General features: G+C 37.5%; 1 protein-coding gene across 1 annotated transcript in view; it reads right to left on the bottom strand.

Moving 5' to 3' along the window:
- SLC9A9 (solute carrier family 9, subfamily A (NHE9, cation proton antiporter 9), member 9) overlaps positions 1 to 16141 on the bottom strand; it is a 205700-nt gene that overhangs the window by 11502 nt on the left and 178057 nt on the right. The gene's annotated exons all lie outside the window — the stretch shown is intronic.

A 16141-nucleotide genomic window follows, 5' to 3' on the forward strand; every position in this document is an offset into this window, starting at 1 on the left:
AGGAATGCCTATGACTAAGACCTGAATTCCAAGCCTCTGAGGGGAGCATGGGTAGCCTGGCCCTATAAATAACTGATCTTCTGCAATGACATGCCTAGATCTTATCTGGTAACAATCAGAGCGCTCTAGTGTAGAGGAAAGAAGATCAAGCAAAGAACTGAAACCTTTTCTGGACCTGTGTTTCTCAGTGTGAAACAGCTTTGAGCAGCAACAGGTATGACATGCCTCCTGCTTTCCATATGAGTTAAGGCAGTGGACCGCGCTCGTTGTGTGTGAACTGCAAGAGTCCTGTAAGGTGTTTGGAAGTGAAAATCTGAACACAATATAGGTTAGTTTGATTTGCCCTTCTGAGGTCGTGTCAGTTATGTGTGGTCTAAGGGCTGAATTTTTCATGTTGAACTATAAACTCTTGTCTAGAGCATCACCATCAAGACTTCCAAGGCAAGGCATTCCTTGGCATGTCAACCAGTTACTGAAGTCATGTAGTTCTCCAAGCTCCTGTCAAACAGAAGCATGCAATACTGCCACTGGCACCTGAAATCGGTAAGGCTTTCCAGTACTCTGGTACGAACCACAACATCTAGATTTCTGTCTTGTTAAATAATAATCCATATGGAAGGTCAACTATTATTTGTTAGGAGGATGATAACCAATAGGTTTTTGAATCAAAATCCGTGATGGTACCTTAAAAAAAAAAAGAAAAAAAACCAAACAACAACCAACCCCAAACCAAAATGCAACCAAAACAAAAAACCTGTCAAAAATGTGGGATCTGAAAACATTAAAACATATTGATAAGCTTACTGGGTATCTTAGCAGTAGCAGTCATATTTTTGAGCACTTAATGAATTGTATGGAACACTGCAGTATAGAAATGGCTGGCATCAAGGTACTCTCCTAGAAGATACAGAGCTTGCAGTGCTGTACCAAGAAATAAGCTGCCTCAAAGGTTAAAGTCAAATTCTTCTAGAAAAAAAATGAAAAAAACCCAAAACCAAACAAACCCACAACAAACTCCAATGAAACAACAGGGGAGAGAAAACGGTCAAATAAATGTTTTGGTTTTGCCAAAATTGGGAATTGTTACTATCTTGCAGTAGACATCAAAATTTTCATGAAATTATTTTAAAGTATACTGCATTGATCTTCACCTTATTTACTGTGGAATCTGGGACTAAGTATCAAAGCTACTAAATACTGTAAATTGTCAAAAAAATAACACCTCCCCCCCAGCCCAGCATTAGTGAATCATAAGTAGTTTAAGATCACATAATATAAATTTTAAAAAGAAACTTATTTTCTGGTGTTTGGTACTAGAAACCTCCTCCAGCCTCTTTATGTATAGCCCTTGGAGATAAGCTATTTTAGGCTGCGCTTGGAACTCTTTTCCTGTGGCTTTCAAGGAAGAAGAGAACTGTAACAGTGACAATAACATCTATTTACCCTACATATAAGGCTGTTGAGAATGTTTTTATAGAAAATAGATCTTGTCAGGCAAATCTAATTTTATCTTTGGATGAAATTAGAAGTTTGATAAAGAGGACCCGCATTTAATAAGCTTTGTTAAGGCATTCGCAATGGCATTATGATAAAAAATTTAGCTCTCTACAATATCAGTAAGACATGCATTCAATTGATTAAGAATTGGCTGGTTGATAGACCTGGAATAGTAATTGCCAGTGGATAACTGCCATGAATTGATGAGTGTTTGAATGCAGGTTTTAGAGGAGTCAATAGAAAATTGGATACTCAGTAACTTCACCGCTATGAAGTCATTGATGCTAAAACATGTGGATGATGCAGACTAAATCATAATAAGGAAACAGCAGTCATGTAGACATACCTTGATGGCCTGGTAGGCTGGTCTCAAACATGTTTCCTCTAATTGCATTCCTGAAAGCAAATAAATAAGGAGGGCCAAACTTCCTCGCAGTGCTTGCGGGTTGTAGTGACTTTTCTCATGAGCTCTGAGGAAAGCAATGCATGCAAATGAGAGTGGAGAATAAAACTAGTGTGCCAATGCCTTCTATATTAGACGCTAGTGAGACCAGTGCTGGAATACCGTGCCTGATGTGGTGGTCCATATTTTAAAATGTTTTTCAAAATGCTTCCCCCCAAATACTAAAAATAAAGGAAAAAGTAAAATAGTGACTTAATGAACTCTTTCAGTGCCTTTTCATGAAAAAATACAGGATACTGGAATGTTTATTTTTTTAAAATACATTAATGCCGGCAATAAGCTAAATCTGTGCTAAAAGACACAAACCAGATGTTTTAACAGTGATTAACCAATGCAAAATATTCCTAAGGGAAGTAATGAGTTTTCCATTGCTGATATTTTCTGATCAGGAATGGATGCTTTCCTGATACCTGGTATTCTTTAGCTCACAAAAGTTTCTGAAATCAATAGAGGATGAAATTTAAAAGTCTGTGATATCCAGGAGTTCCGACTTGATAATGTGAAAGGCCCTGTGCAGCCTAAAATTTAAGCTTCACAAATTTAATTAGTTAACACCTTAGAAGCCCTTTGACTCTAGGAAAGTCATAGAAGCGATCACTTAAGTTACTTCCCTCTGGAAAGGTAGTTGGCTTAGTATCTGAGAAATATTTAACCCTTTCTTTTTTTATTTTCTTGATTTCTTATGTGCTTAGTTCTCCCAGGTTATGTCTGTGTGACTACACTTGCTAAACCCTATCTTTCTAGTTACTTAGCTCCGTTTCATTTAGCTTGCTAACATTCTCTGGAAGCACATCATCTAAGCTCCTCTTTGTTCTCTACCAGTGGAATAAATGTTTCATTATTTTTGTGTGTGAACCTGTATTTCTTGAATGAATTTTACAATACTGTATTGGCTTTGTACTCAATTATAATCACTAGCTTCAAGTTTGTGAACAACAGCCTGCACAGGACTTAACTCATTTAGCATCTTGAGAAAATTCCTTTGTGCAAGGTATTTAGATTTAAAGTAACTTTTTTTTTTTTTACACTCCTGTCTCCAACACGTATGAATACAATTACAGTAATGGATTATTCTTTCTTATTCTGGAAAAATATCTCCAAATCACATTGATGATCTCATGGAAATTGACAATAGATCAAAGATTTTTTTTTGCCTCCGCAGAACTGTTAGTATGCTGTGGCAAGGCATTTGATGGTGCATACAGAAAACACCACCCCAGCCAGGATATGATTAGTGATGGACAGCTTTCAGAGGGTCAAATGATTATTTTGCTACAGGTGTCACACAAAGTGTCCCAGGAAATAGACATCTTCAGTATTGTTACAGAAGCTGACTTAAATCTGTGTTAGCTAGACTCAATCTTCAAGAATGTCATGATGACAAGTATCTATGACTGGTGAAGAGTAGTAAAATTACCAGGTTGTGGCAGTATCTGCAATCCTAGTTTTGTATGTGGCCCTATATCACCTTGTATAGCTGGGACCATCCTCTCTCCATGGTGTGTCTTTCTTCGCTCCTGTGCTATCCAGTTCCCATGCTAGGATTTTGCACAGCCTCTGCTTCTCTGGAGAAGGGCTGCTTTTCCCTCCTTTCTGCTTGCTCAGTGGTGCTACTTCCTCTGCTCCCCAAAGAGCCAGAGCACACTTGTGTGTGTGTGTGTGTCAGATCAGCTGGGGATGTCTGGACCTAGGAAAACAGTGGCAAAGAAGGAAGCTGGTTTGGGGCATGGTGTTTCCAGTGCCTCAGCCCCTGACAATTTCTCTTCCAGGGATACATTCTCATCTTCTGGGGAGTTAGTGAGATGCAAAAGAGATAATAGGTACAGTCTCCAGAAACCTGATTAGCTCCTTATTCAGAAGGCTTAATAGTGTGGCAGTAGCTGGTAGCTAGTACGTGATGATTTGAGGGTATTGGCATTGTGAAAAACTTAAATGAGGCTACCTTTCCTTAGTTTCACTTCAGCAGCCCAAAGGAACCCCCTGAGGGGGCGATTTCCTTTTAGATCATTGGCATTGCCATGATCCAGATGAGGGATTATGATACCTTTACTAGCAAACACACTTTTTTTGCCTTTATAGATAATAATTTTCTTCCAGAGCACTGTTGGAGCAGCTCCCTCTGCTTTTTTTGGCATACGCACCTCTAGACTGCAGACAAGAGCTCTCTGTCTGCCCCTTCCTAAATTATGATTTTCTGTATTCAAGCATGATGGTGGGTGTTATTCTAGATTCTGTCACAGTAGTTCTTGACCATTGCACATCCAGGAAAGCTCTTTTTGATCAGGGTGAGGGATTTAAACTACAATTTCTGCAAGACGCTAAATTAACATTTATAATAGAAATATCCTAGATTTCTCAGATGAAAATGTTTCTGGGTTTAGATGCTTGACACTTAAATGAAAAGTCAGACTTTTCCAAGGGCATTTTCATTCAGTTGAAAGCTGCTTTTTCTGTTGAAAACAGTTTTGAAGGAAAATATTTGACCAGCACAGTTAAGGTCTAACTATATATATACAAATATAGCTTTGTCTGACCTAGGATAGTGGTTGAGGACAAAGGATTATAAGTATTTTGGGTAGAGGGTTGGCTATGTAAGTCTGACCTCAGTACTAAGCAAAGTATTTGAACACCTTTTGAAGGAAAAGGGTAATCCAAGTACTTGAAGTTACATGGAAAATTGGATAAAATGCAATATGTTTTTAACAAAAGCCGATTGTGTCAGACTAGACCAGTATCTATCTTTGATAAGATAACTCATTTGCTAGCCAAGGTTGAAGTAACAAATCAAATATGTATGTAAGTTTAAGTAAAGCATATAAGGTGCATTGCCTCATGGGAAAATATTATTCAAGAGAGACAAAAGGGAATAGTATGAATTAGAAGATAGATAAGAAATTAATTTCCTGGTTAGCCACCTTGGGTCATCTTACAAAGGGCATTTAAGAAAGGAAACTGTATGGGGTGCGCCTCAGGACCTAGTCTTGCGAACAGTCCTGTTACACGTAAGTGAGGTAAATGCATGAAGTAGCGTCCATAGATATCATAAACAGGTGCAAGACAAAACCAGGATGGTGTCACCAATACTGAGAAGGATTAGATTACTCTACTTGAGCAAAGAGATAATCTTGAGGACAGCAATAATAGAAAGGGAAGAAATTCAGTAGTACAAAATACTCAAACACCTAATTACTAATAAAATGAGAACACAGCAAAACATTCTTGTTTAATACATTTTCCTCCGTAGCTGCAAGTCCTTATTTTTATATAACCAATAATGCTACCTTATAAGGCAAGGAGAGCTTCTTAGTAGTTGCAGTGCAAAAGCAGCATGGCTTTGAACGTCAGTAAACAGATGCAATTTGCTCAAGAATTGCTTGGTAAATTACTTGGGCACAAGGAGATTTGTTATACCTCAAGAACAGCTTTCCAGGATGTTTCTTGTAATTTATAGATTTGGTTATGTGAAGATGCTACTTGAATAACATAGATTGAAGTTTGTTTGCAACCCTGTGGATGTGTGTGCAAATATATTCACAAATTCTCTTCTTTTTAGTGGTGGCCATCAAGCATTAGAGTGGAGAAATAGAATTATTTTGGTCCATTAGGCTTGTGACACATTTTTAAAAGCAAAAGCATGTGAAAAGCGTGTCAGTTTGTTTAAAAGCATTTGATAAAAAAGTTTTCCTATGTTTCAAGTTTGATTTTTTGCTTAAATGTTTGGCTTTTATCTAATTCTATTCTGACAAATTTGCCTAGTGTTTTATTACTAGCTGCTCTTTGCATACTTTTCGGTAGAAACTATACTAGTAAGGTATAATCATACTTTACACTTCTGTCAGGAACCATATTTCAGCGCTTCACAAATGCTACTTGAACTTTAAAAAAAATATACCATCTCCTGAGTTCAGGAGATGGGAATCCTAGCTTGGCCAACAATTTGCCCTGTAAATGCATTTTTTTAGTTTATCATGCCATAAAACAGGATTACTAATGTGATATTTGACCTAGTTGACAGGTATGTTGTAATCTGCTCCGTTTCTGAGAATCTATTAATACAGTGCTCTCCGGTTCTGATTTAAAGTATCTTTAAACTATCTTCAAAAAGAGTTACCGTTTGAAAAGCAGAGGCTTTTGTATCCATATCTCAAACTCAAGATAAGTAAACAGATTTTCAAAAGAATACGACGGTTCTTACTGAGTATTGTGGCCTGTAATGTTAACTATGTTTAATTCACACCGTGATTGCCCAAGAAATGAGAAATTTTTTTTGAAGGTACTATGTTTTAAAACCTAGGTATTAGTTATTTTTGAGACTGAAAGAGACTTGAAACTGGAAGAAATGAAGATCAAAAGGAAATAAAATAGGGTGACTTTTTATAAAAACTTAAGATACTCTATCATTGGAGCGACTGAATTCCAGTTTCAATGCCAAGTTTTTGGTATCACCATCAGTTATGCTGATTTACAAAGTAGAGGTAAAATAAAGCAGGTAGTATAACATTTTGGCAGTCTTAATCTGAGACAGCATTTGAAATGAAAATGTGTTTAGATGACAGATTCATATGCAGAGTATAATGATTTGTGTCTTTATCTGTGGTAATGCCATCAACCTAAATAAACTTGAAATTTACTCTTACTCATCTCACTTTATTCAGATCTTTAAATTCACTTTACTCGTCTGACTTTTGCAATCATGGGTCTCAAATAGCTTAATCCTAAACCAATCTATTGAGAAGATGGTAAGAAGCACTTTCTATTTAAAGCATCTAAAAAAGTTATTGGCACAAGTGACTGCTATCTGATTAAATCCTTTTCATGAAGTCAACTCTGACAGCAAATTAAGCTGCATGTCATGATAAGATTAAGTTGTCTTTTTAAAAAGAATATCCCCCCTCCTTTTGAACTCTGTGGTCTTGTGTATTTGTTTGTGGGATGGTATAAAAAAAAAAAGAGCAATACCAGAGGTTTGAAACTAGCAGTAGTAGATAAGTACCTCAAGGGAAAGGATGGGGAAGGAATTATACCACAATTTGAAGTTCAGTTTGTCATAATTATTTACCTCAGTTTCCTTATTGTAAGAGTTCATGCGTTGTGGCCATTGAACCTGCGTGTTCCTAAGTGATATAAATGATACTTGGATACCTACAGTATTATTTTAATGTTTCAACCAGTGTTGGCAACAGGTTGTGTTTACAACTGAGGAATGGTATTTGATACGTAATCAGCCTGGGAATTAGGAAACAATTAACCTGAGCCTTCAGTAAAAGCTAGGCATCTTTAGCTTTGACTCTTTTGGCCTGTTTCCAAATGTCTGTACTGTATTTTGTTTCCTAGTGCACATTCACGTGCTTAAGCAGTGGACAAACAGAGGCATCTTTCATACACCTTTCAGCAATAAAAATAGGAGCAGCTAGCCAGATGTCCAACATACAGCATTAAGGGATACTCTGGGAGTTATCCTTCTGAACTGTTTTGCTGGTTTTGATTTTTGCTCACTTCTCTAAGAATGGATCCACACTATGTGGAGTTTAAAGTCTTCCACCTTTTTTTTAATGGATCATGGAAAAGATTCATTAATCTTAGTTAATGTGGTTATGTATATACCACCTAGGTTTTATGAAGCAATTTTCTTCCAAAAGTCTGAACTTTCCTAATCTATATTCTTTGTAGAGCTGTGTACAATGTGCTTTTTTGGACCAACTAGAAATTTTGAGACTTCTCAGCTTTTGCTAATTCATTTGTGTCCTAAGGAACAAAGTCTTGACTTGCTGTAAAATGCTTGATTTGATTCTCGATCCTTTTAACTTGCTCACTCCTGAATTTAATTGATACAAGTTAAGGTATTATTGCAGTTGGGTAGACACAAATCACTACACACAGCATATGAATCTGTCATCTAAAAATATTTTCCTTTCAAATGCTGTCTCAGATTAAGACTGCTGAAGTGCTATACTGCCTGCCTTATTTTACCTTTATCTACTTTGCAAATACTTTTACAGGATGCTCAAATAAAGATGTACCAGTTACATGTCACATTTTTTATATGTGCGAATGATTTCTTTTTTCCTACCAGGACAAAAATGAAAAAGGGAAAATTAATCATTGATAGGTAATTTTGTATGACAAATTCCAGAAAAGCATGTTCAAAAAGAACTTAAAACGAACCGGCTGACCCTTAAAATTCAAACTTCTTCCAGCCAAGTTACTGTTGAGTAATGCTGTCTAGGAGTAGGAGAACTGATTTCCTAACAATCTGTAGACTATGCTTAGTAATCCTAAATTGGTGTTTTTCACCATTTTTGCTAGTAAGGTAATGAAAACAATACCGGAATAATACTAGAAACTATGGAAGTAAACTGTTGTGTTAAACTGTTGGAGGCAGTTATTTGAGTAATACGATCTTGTGCTAATACTATGAGATGTGATGATATTTTGGTGTCCTGTGCTAAACAGTTTGGTGAATTTGCATGATTTCCAAGATGACAGGTCTGCCACATTAAAAAGAAAACTCAGTCTGACTTTTATATGGTTCACAAGATAGTGAAGTGTGTTGGAAAGTGTATGACATGAGAAACTAAGAGGTCTACATTCTTCCTAGTCTTCTACTGACTTTGTTTCTGATGTTTGACGTGCCACTTAACTTTACGTATCTTCCCTTTTTTTGTCTCTCATATTAGTGATAAAGGCAGTCATCTCATCAAACACTTTAAAATCTATGGGTAAAAAATTTGTCAGGTGTGATTCATAGGTATCCTTTTTGAAAGGTGTTTGTGGAGGAGTTCAAGGGCTGAACTGGGTGGGGGGAAATTGAGCCACTCTTGCTGCCAAAGTCAGAGCTGAGGGCAGGAGGGTGGTGGTGTACTCTAACAATGCACGGCTGTCCTTCACTGTTTGTGACTATCAGTTACTATAAAAATAATAAGCTACGCTGTCTCTCTGTATTATTGTCTCCTTGATTTTTTTATATCTAGTTATTTATCATAGTATTAGGCTGATTGTCACTTACAGAAAAGCACTCTGACAATGTGAGAAAGGTGCCCGAGAAGTGCATGTTTCCACTCCTGTCACTCTGGGACACTGAGGTATTCTCCTGTGAACCTTGTCAGGTGAACAAACTGAAAGGAGCCTGTGACATATGAAGTGGAAGGAATTTAAGACACAGAAAGGTTTAACAGCAGAGCGCTCTTTTGACCTCACAGTTTTGACAAAGAAACTCTTACAACGTTATCTTATCTGTAGAGGCAAGCAGAAGGCTGTTTTTTTTCTGAAAGAAAAGATGACAGCAGATTATCTTTTATGGCTGCAGTAACACTGTCTGAATGGGTGAATCAGGCTCCTGTGTTTATTTAAGGATGAGACAGAACTTTGAACAGACCTAGCATTGTTTTGAGATGGTGTGTGTCAGGTAGTTTTATTTGCGTGCATCTCAGTTCCATCACTGAGGAAACTGAGACAGCTCATTCAATCTCTAGCCATACCCTGCTGAGCTACATCAACTTCAAGTTCTGTCCCTAAGCATCAACAATGTACGCAAAACACTCTTCAGTTTCCTTGAGGAGCTGAGGCTGGCAGGTCCCAGCTCCCAGGTAGTATTTGTGGCCATGCTGTATGAAGTCATTTTGTCTTACTCTATATTGCATGGTCTTTACCTGCAGAGTTTGACTTTCAGTTAAGGTCTAGCAGTAGGTCCCTGTGTGCATATGTGAGATAGCGTTATGGGATGGTCTAAAAAAGGGTGGAAAATTCAAATACGCAATACCAGTACTAATATTATTTTGATTTTCTCATTGGCAGCGTAGTGCTACCTAAAAGCACCCTGCTCAGACTAGACAGTGTGGTGTAATCTAAATAGTATGTGTTATAAAACACTTCATGATCAAATGAAACATTATTTCAAGGAAATTAAATATCTACACAATAGTAAAAAATGAGCTCTATAATACTCATTACAAGTGTTAGTAAGTTTTACTTCATGGTACTCCTGTGGCAATAGGAAAGTAGCTAAATTATTTGAACTCATAAACATTTTCATCTTGAACATTTTTTCAATAACCAAGGGATGATTGTTTGAGGAAAGATTTGTGATTCACTTTCCTCCTTCCTCCAGTTCTGGACCTGCCTTAATGATCTTTGTGTCTCAGATGCCAAGATAATCTATTGTACATGTGCATTTGGGCTTACACCATAAAAATTAACGGGAGCTTGGAGGGATTGGGAGGTGGTAATAAGGGATGAGGAATAGTGTAATTGGATGAATTTTGCATTTGGTTGTCTTTCAGGCAAGCTAGATGGAGAGTTTTGGGGGGGAGGCTCACTAACTTTGTAGTTCTGCACTCACTCCTGATGTTTGGATGGAGAACTGGGAGATGAGCAAAGTCCTACAATGGGAAGGTGGATGGAAAAAGGACTAGCAAGTGCACTGATCACTGAAACATGAACAAAAGACGTTTGAGGAAAAAAATGGCTTTTGTGGAAAAACATTAGTTTGTATCATAGTGTGCACTGCATACACAAAGGGCTGAATGACAATAGTAGAGAGATTTTCTAACTTTTGAAGATGTAACACTGAAGTCTTAAAAGAAAAAGAAAGTATTTTGATGTGCTGCTGTTAAGAGTGAGATGCTGCTAAGAGGTTGCTGATTTATCCACTAGATTTCAGATTTGGTGATGATTAGTCATGCTAAATTCCAGGGGTGTTCATGTACATAGTTTGTCCTCCCTTTTTTTTTCTATTACTTTTGGACTCTTTTCTGTTTCCCCAGATTTTCTGATTGTAACATAACTTTCATAGATTTTCCCCACCCCATCATTCATCTGTCATTTGGGATTAAGAGTTGGTCTACCTCTGTTTGTCAGCATCCTAGCTCACATCATCTACCTATTAAATTTTCTCGAAAGCATGTTCTTTACTTTGTGTTGCCTCTCACGCTTCCATTGAGTTTTCTTAGAAAAATACTTAAGACTAACTATATTAAAGTTCCTTGAAATATTTTCTTAAAACTGCTGCTATTATGTCACAGAAATCCATCTCTACCACACTCTCTCCAAAGTCAAACAAATCCTACCCCTAAACACCCAAATAAGATGCCATGATTGTTAATTACCAATGTTTCAATACCCCAATCTATTCTGCTGTCATATACTGTCTGATAATTTCCTTCTCTTTCTCTACCTGTATCTCCATATGGTATTATGTCTGAGAGGTTGTTGTCCTGTAGGGTGTGGGGGAACTTTCTGTTTGTCTTCTGTGCAGTGTTGAGCCTCCAGTTTGTTACTGAAGGTTCTGAGAACAAATAATATAGAAATAACAATAAAAACATAAACACATGATTTTGCATTTATATTGTGCAGAGTTTTCTATCACGATGTTTATACACACACTCTCCTTTACACCCCAGACTCCTTTTAGGTATAAAATGAGATTTAAAATTAAAATAGTGCCCGTTCATATGATTTTACATTGTTCAGTTAAAGATCAAAATTAAAACTCGAAAAAGTAACCCTAAGAAATAATAAAGAAACAATATGTTTTTATTACTTTTCATTTTGTTGTCTTTCAGCTTGCTCTTATTCATACCCTTTTACCCAGTGCAGGCATGATTTCTTCAAAATTAGTTTCCTTTTCGGCATTAATGCACTGACTTTCTACTACTGAATATTGACAAGTCTATGAGTATCTGATCCTGAAACTGGCTACAGTGAATTATAGAATGTTCCTGTCAATCACAGCTGATTATCTGAGATTTATTTGGGCTGAAAATGAAAATTCCTTAATAGTCTGATGTTGGAGCTTTGGTATTTTCTCACAAGTGCCAAATCAGTGTTCCCTTCCTCCTTGCCACTCTGCATGCATCGCACCCATGACCAGCTGCAGTGGTTATAACCTCGTGCAAAGTGTTGGGGTGGATCTCTGTGCACATTTCACCTTGGGAAATGTGAGGGATGCAATGGTAGGAAGGTGGTGTTAGCTGAGATTGGGAACGGGCTGAGTTCATCAGCTATTCCTAAGCACTGCAGCAACACTGTTGGTGCAGCAGTTGCTGAAAGGTGAAGCTACTGCTGCTCTGTAATTCATGAAGGAATATTCTGACCCAATGCACACAGCCTCTTTTCTTAGGTTTTGCAGGACACTGCTTGCTTCCCCTCTACCTTCCCAACTCTCAGAAGATGTTAGAATAACATAACATTCAGATATCTGTCCCCAAACTAACAACTGCTATTAATAATTCATAATTTTGTTTGTTAGCAAGGGTTGTGTTTTACAAGGGCACTATAACTTTAAATCATGAGCCAAATTTAATGAAAACTGTACTGGTAAAGAACAAAAGAAAGCATAAAGGTTTTATAAAGTGATGGTAGGAAATTAATTTTTAGAAAAGAAACTAAACCAAAATGCAATTGTAAAGTCTAGAAAAAGAACCCAACACACTAAACCCACCATTTTCCTTTGAGTAAAGGCAGCATTTATTTCTTATTTAACCTCTCTGTGTTTGCGCATAGCATAATATTAAGTCTAATTTCTGTCCAACGTAACGTATTGATCTCTGCTTCAGAGAACTCATAAAACAAAGATAAAACATCCTTTTTGCAAGTTGTTTTATGCTCCTTCTGTTGTATATTTGATATAAGTAGGTTGTGTCATATACTTTGTGGAAAATCTGGTTTAAATTAATGAAACATAGCCTAAGCCTAAGCGGTTGTATGACTTCTAGCACAGCACAATCTTGGTGTTTAGGAAGTCTCGGTGAGTTAGGAAAAAGGAAGGATTAAAAAAATTGTAACCAGGGGGAAATAGTCTGCCTTGGACAGATTTTCAGACTCCCTTCCCTGTTTGCATTTCTGAGTAAATAAAACATCTTGGGAAAATAAGGAAAGAACCTCTACCTATTAATGAGGATGTGATAGCACGTTAGCATAGCTGAGAGCAGTGCTTTCTTGTGAGATTGTAGGCTGCTGCTGGATGCACCTGAGAGGTGCCTGGCAAATAAAAGGTCTTGGCAACTGTCTGTCTTGGTCCAAAGACAGAAGATGGCTATGGATAAACACCTGTCCAACAGCCTTTGTGACAGGAGTATACCTTTGTGTTACAGGCAGAGCTTACTCTATTCCATCCTTTGGAGCACTAATATTTATGGTTTTTTTTAAATAATCTTTTTAAAAGGAGGAAATTCCGTCCTTCTTTGCAACCAACAGGACCAAATGTCACCTAGCCTTATAAACCTTGAAAAACATTCTCTATCTGGGTAATTAAACTTCATTTATATGCTTCAAGGATTAATGGAGTAGTTTGGCTTACAGGCCTTGAAAGATTGCAAAAATATTATTGAAAACACAGGAATAGTCTCGGGCTTTGATTTTTAAGGACTTAAACCATATAACTATTCATCTGAAACAATTTGCAAAACACGTGTAAGAAGTTGTCCAGTTTGTTTCAGGAAAACTTTCAGAGTCCTGCTCACATTAGAGATTTTGGTGAAGGCAGAGCATGCTGAGGGGTATTTGAATACACAGAATCCATGTTAGCCTACTTGTATGTGTGTGCAGATGAACCTATTGACACAAGGAGCCAGTGCAAAACAAATGTAGCCTTTGAAAAACTGATTTTTTCATAAAGTGTATTTATTCTGTTCGTGTTATTAAATTTTGGCATCTCTCCAAAGAACTACTAGAATGCTCAGATTTTTTGCTGTGTTTTGCTAGTTAATTTGTTAGCTTAGGGCACATTGATATTCAGAGCTGTACCACTAAAACTTAAATCAGGTAATTCAATCATAAATTAGGTATGTTGAGTGCCTAATGCACTAAAGGTGTCCACTCAAGGCTTTGCACCACTTTAAATAAGTCAGTTTTAAAATATCACCATTGAGTCAGCATGACTTTGAATAAAGATTTGGTGTAAGTTCTCCAACCTGTTTAACTGTTTAATGCTGAGAACAGGGGTAGAGATATATATATATATATATATATATTTCATAAGTAATGCTAGCAGACCAGCAGTCACATAAAAGAAACTGCCAGCTGAAAATAGTTAGCAAACTTATGCAACACAGTCCTCCAAAGATGGATTGCTTCCCTTTTCTCTTGTCCTGTCTAGCCAGTGTGGCAGGACTTTCTGTTCTGAAACAGGAATAACCTGTGCCACTGCCTGGGCTGGAAACATCTCTTTTGAGAACAGAAAAAGAAGTAACTCATTTTTGTAATCAGCTGTAAACCAAGTGAGGTGGTAGTTACAGAATAATTTAAAAAAGAATGTTAATGAAGACTTACATGTAGTTATGCTATTGTTTTGTTATAATAGGTTAAGGGATTCAGTTCTATAGCCCTCACTGATAGTCCATTTTCTCAACAAACCCCCCAACACTACTCGTTTATGTGGGTGCCATGCAGTCTGCACAGGAGTTACAGAACTGCATCTACTGGGGCACTGTATAGTGTCTATCAAAACTGTTCCTGAAACTGATTCTTTTGGGGTACTTGGGTGTTGCAGTACTCACGACTGTACCCAAAGTGCCTGCTGGAATCGTGACCTTTGGGCTCTATAACAACGACTTTAGCATAAAGAGACTTTAGAGTCCAGATGAGTGAGAATCCACTGAAGCTGCAGAGGAATGAGATGCTGGGGGAGGTTGGGAAGTGCAAGTACTTCTCCCTGTTTAGCACTTTGCTCTGGCAGGCAATCCCCATCAGTGGACCTCTATCACTTGGGATCTTGAACTGGAATCTGGTGTTAGACATCCTCTGTGAAGATAATACCTCCTCCCCATAACTCCAGACACCTAATGACCTTGGGGGCCGGAGCACATTTAAAAGGTGTGTTTCAGATTTATGCTGCCTGATCCAGAGTTGTAAGTTGAACCACAGCCAGGACTACATGGCATTCTGTGGTGGATTCCTCAGTGTGTCCCATCTATTAGTATTTACCCATTTAGACATGGATTCAGTTTTCCCTCCTAAGCTTAGAGGCTTATCCAGGTTATTGTCTAGTCACGCTAAGGATTTCCTGTACTGAAAAAGCCAGGTGTGTGGGGCATAGTACTTTCTAAGAGTGGGCCCTTTTCCAAAGGTATAACTGTTCTTATTTTAGTACCCAGATAGACACATCCTCTGTGTGTTTGAAACTGGATGCTAAAAACACACACATACAAAAAGGCTGGTGGAGTAAGTGAGAAAGGTGTTTATAGCAAACACATACATAAAAGAAACAGCTAAACGAGTATTTTACGAAAAAAATAAATAGCCTAACAACTTGATTTTGCCCACGTTAGGCAGTTCTGCTTCAGTTTTTGTGTAGTCTTAATGTCACTTTAAAGCATTAGGCAATTATCATGCCTTACTTGGTATCTCATTAAAGAGATGGAATAGCGCTCTGCCAATTGACTAAAATATATCAGTCGTACATGACCTCCCCTAATGTTCTTTCTCTATAAGTCGTCTTGGACCATTCCTTCACCAACTAAACATTGCCTGTCTCCTCTGCTTGGGAGCTTGCTCCCCAGTAGCCATGGCGATGGAAAGATGGTCATCCTGAGCAGATCAAGCCACTGAGAAAAGCAGGAAAGGAGACAGCTGGCATTGTGGGAGACTTTCAGTGGGAACACACTGAGAAAGGGGGAGGACTATACAACCGGCTGCCTTCCTTGGTTCCCTCTGTTAGACTTAGATTCATCTAATATTCCTCATTTCACTGCTGAATTGAGATAAGACAATTTATGTGTATTGTCAGGTCAGCATTTTAGTCAGTCACAGATAAAACAAATGTCCTGTAATCTCAAGTGAACCTCCCCACTAGTCTTTTCCCTTTTTATAGCTTCTGTTCCAAGTATTTTTCTCTTCCCTCATGACTCACTTTTTAATATACAGATAATAACTCTTTTTTTTTCACATTCATAATTGCATTCAAAATTTCTGCATTTAATGTACTAAATTGTAACTCAGCAACAGTAACAGCTGCTTTGGTGGTTTTTTTTTACTTTTCTTTGTATCTAAACCTGTAAATACTTTAAAAATAACTATAATGTTTGACCTCTGTGATTACTAAGCCTGAAATTTGATTTTGACTTTTTTTTTCTCCATGCTTTTCTATGTCAACTGAACATTACGGTTGAATTGGTTTTGTGGATTACATTGCAAATTCTTGTATAGTACTGAATACAAGTTTTTTTTTGTGGATTAGTTATAACT

This window comes from Charadrius vociferus, unplaced genomic scaffold (genome assembly GCF_000708025.1).
Source record: "Charadrius vociferus isolate BGI_N301 unplaced genomic scaffold, ASM70802v2 scaffold650, whole genome shotgun sequence".
Lineage (NCBI taxonomy): Eukaryota > Metazoa > Chordata > Aves > Charadriiformes > Charadriidae > Charadrius > Charadrius vociferus.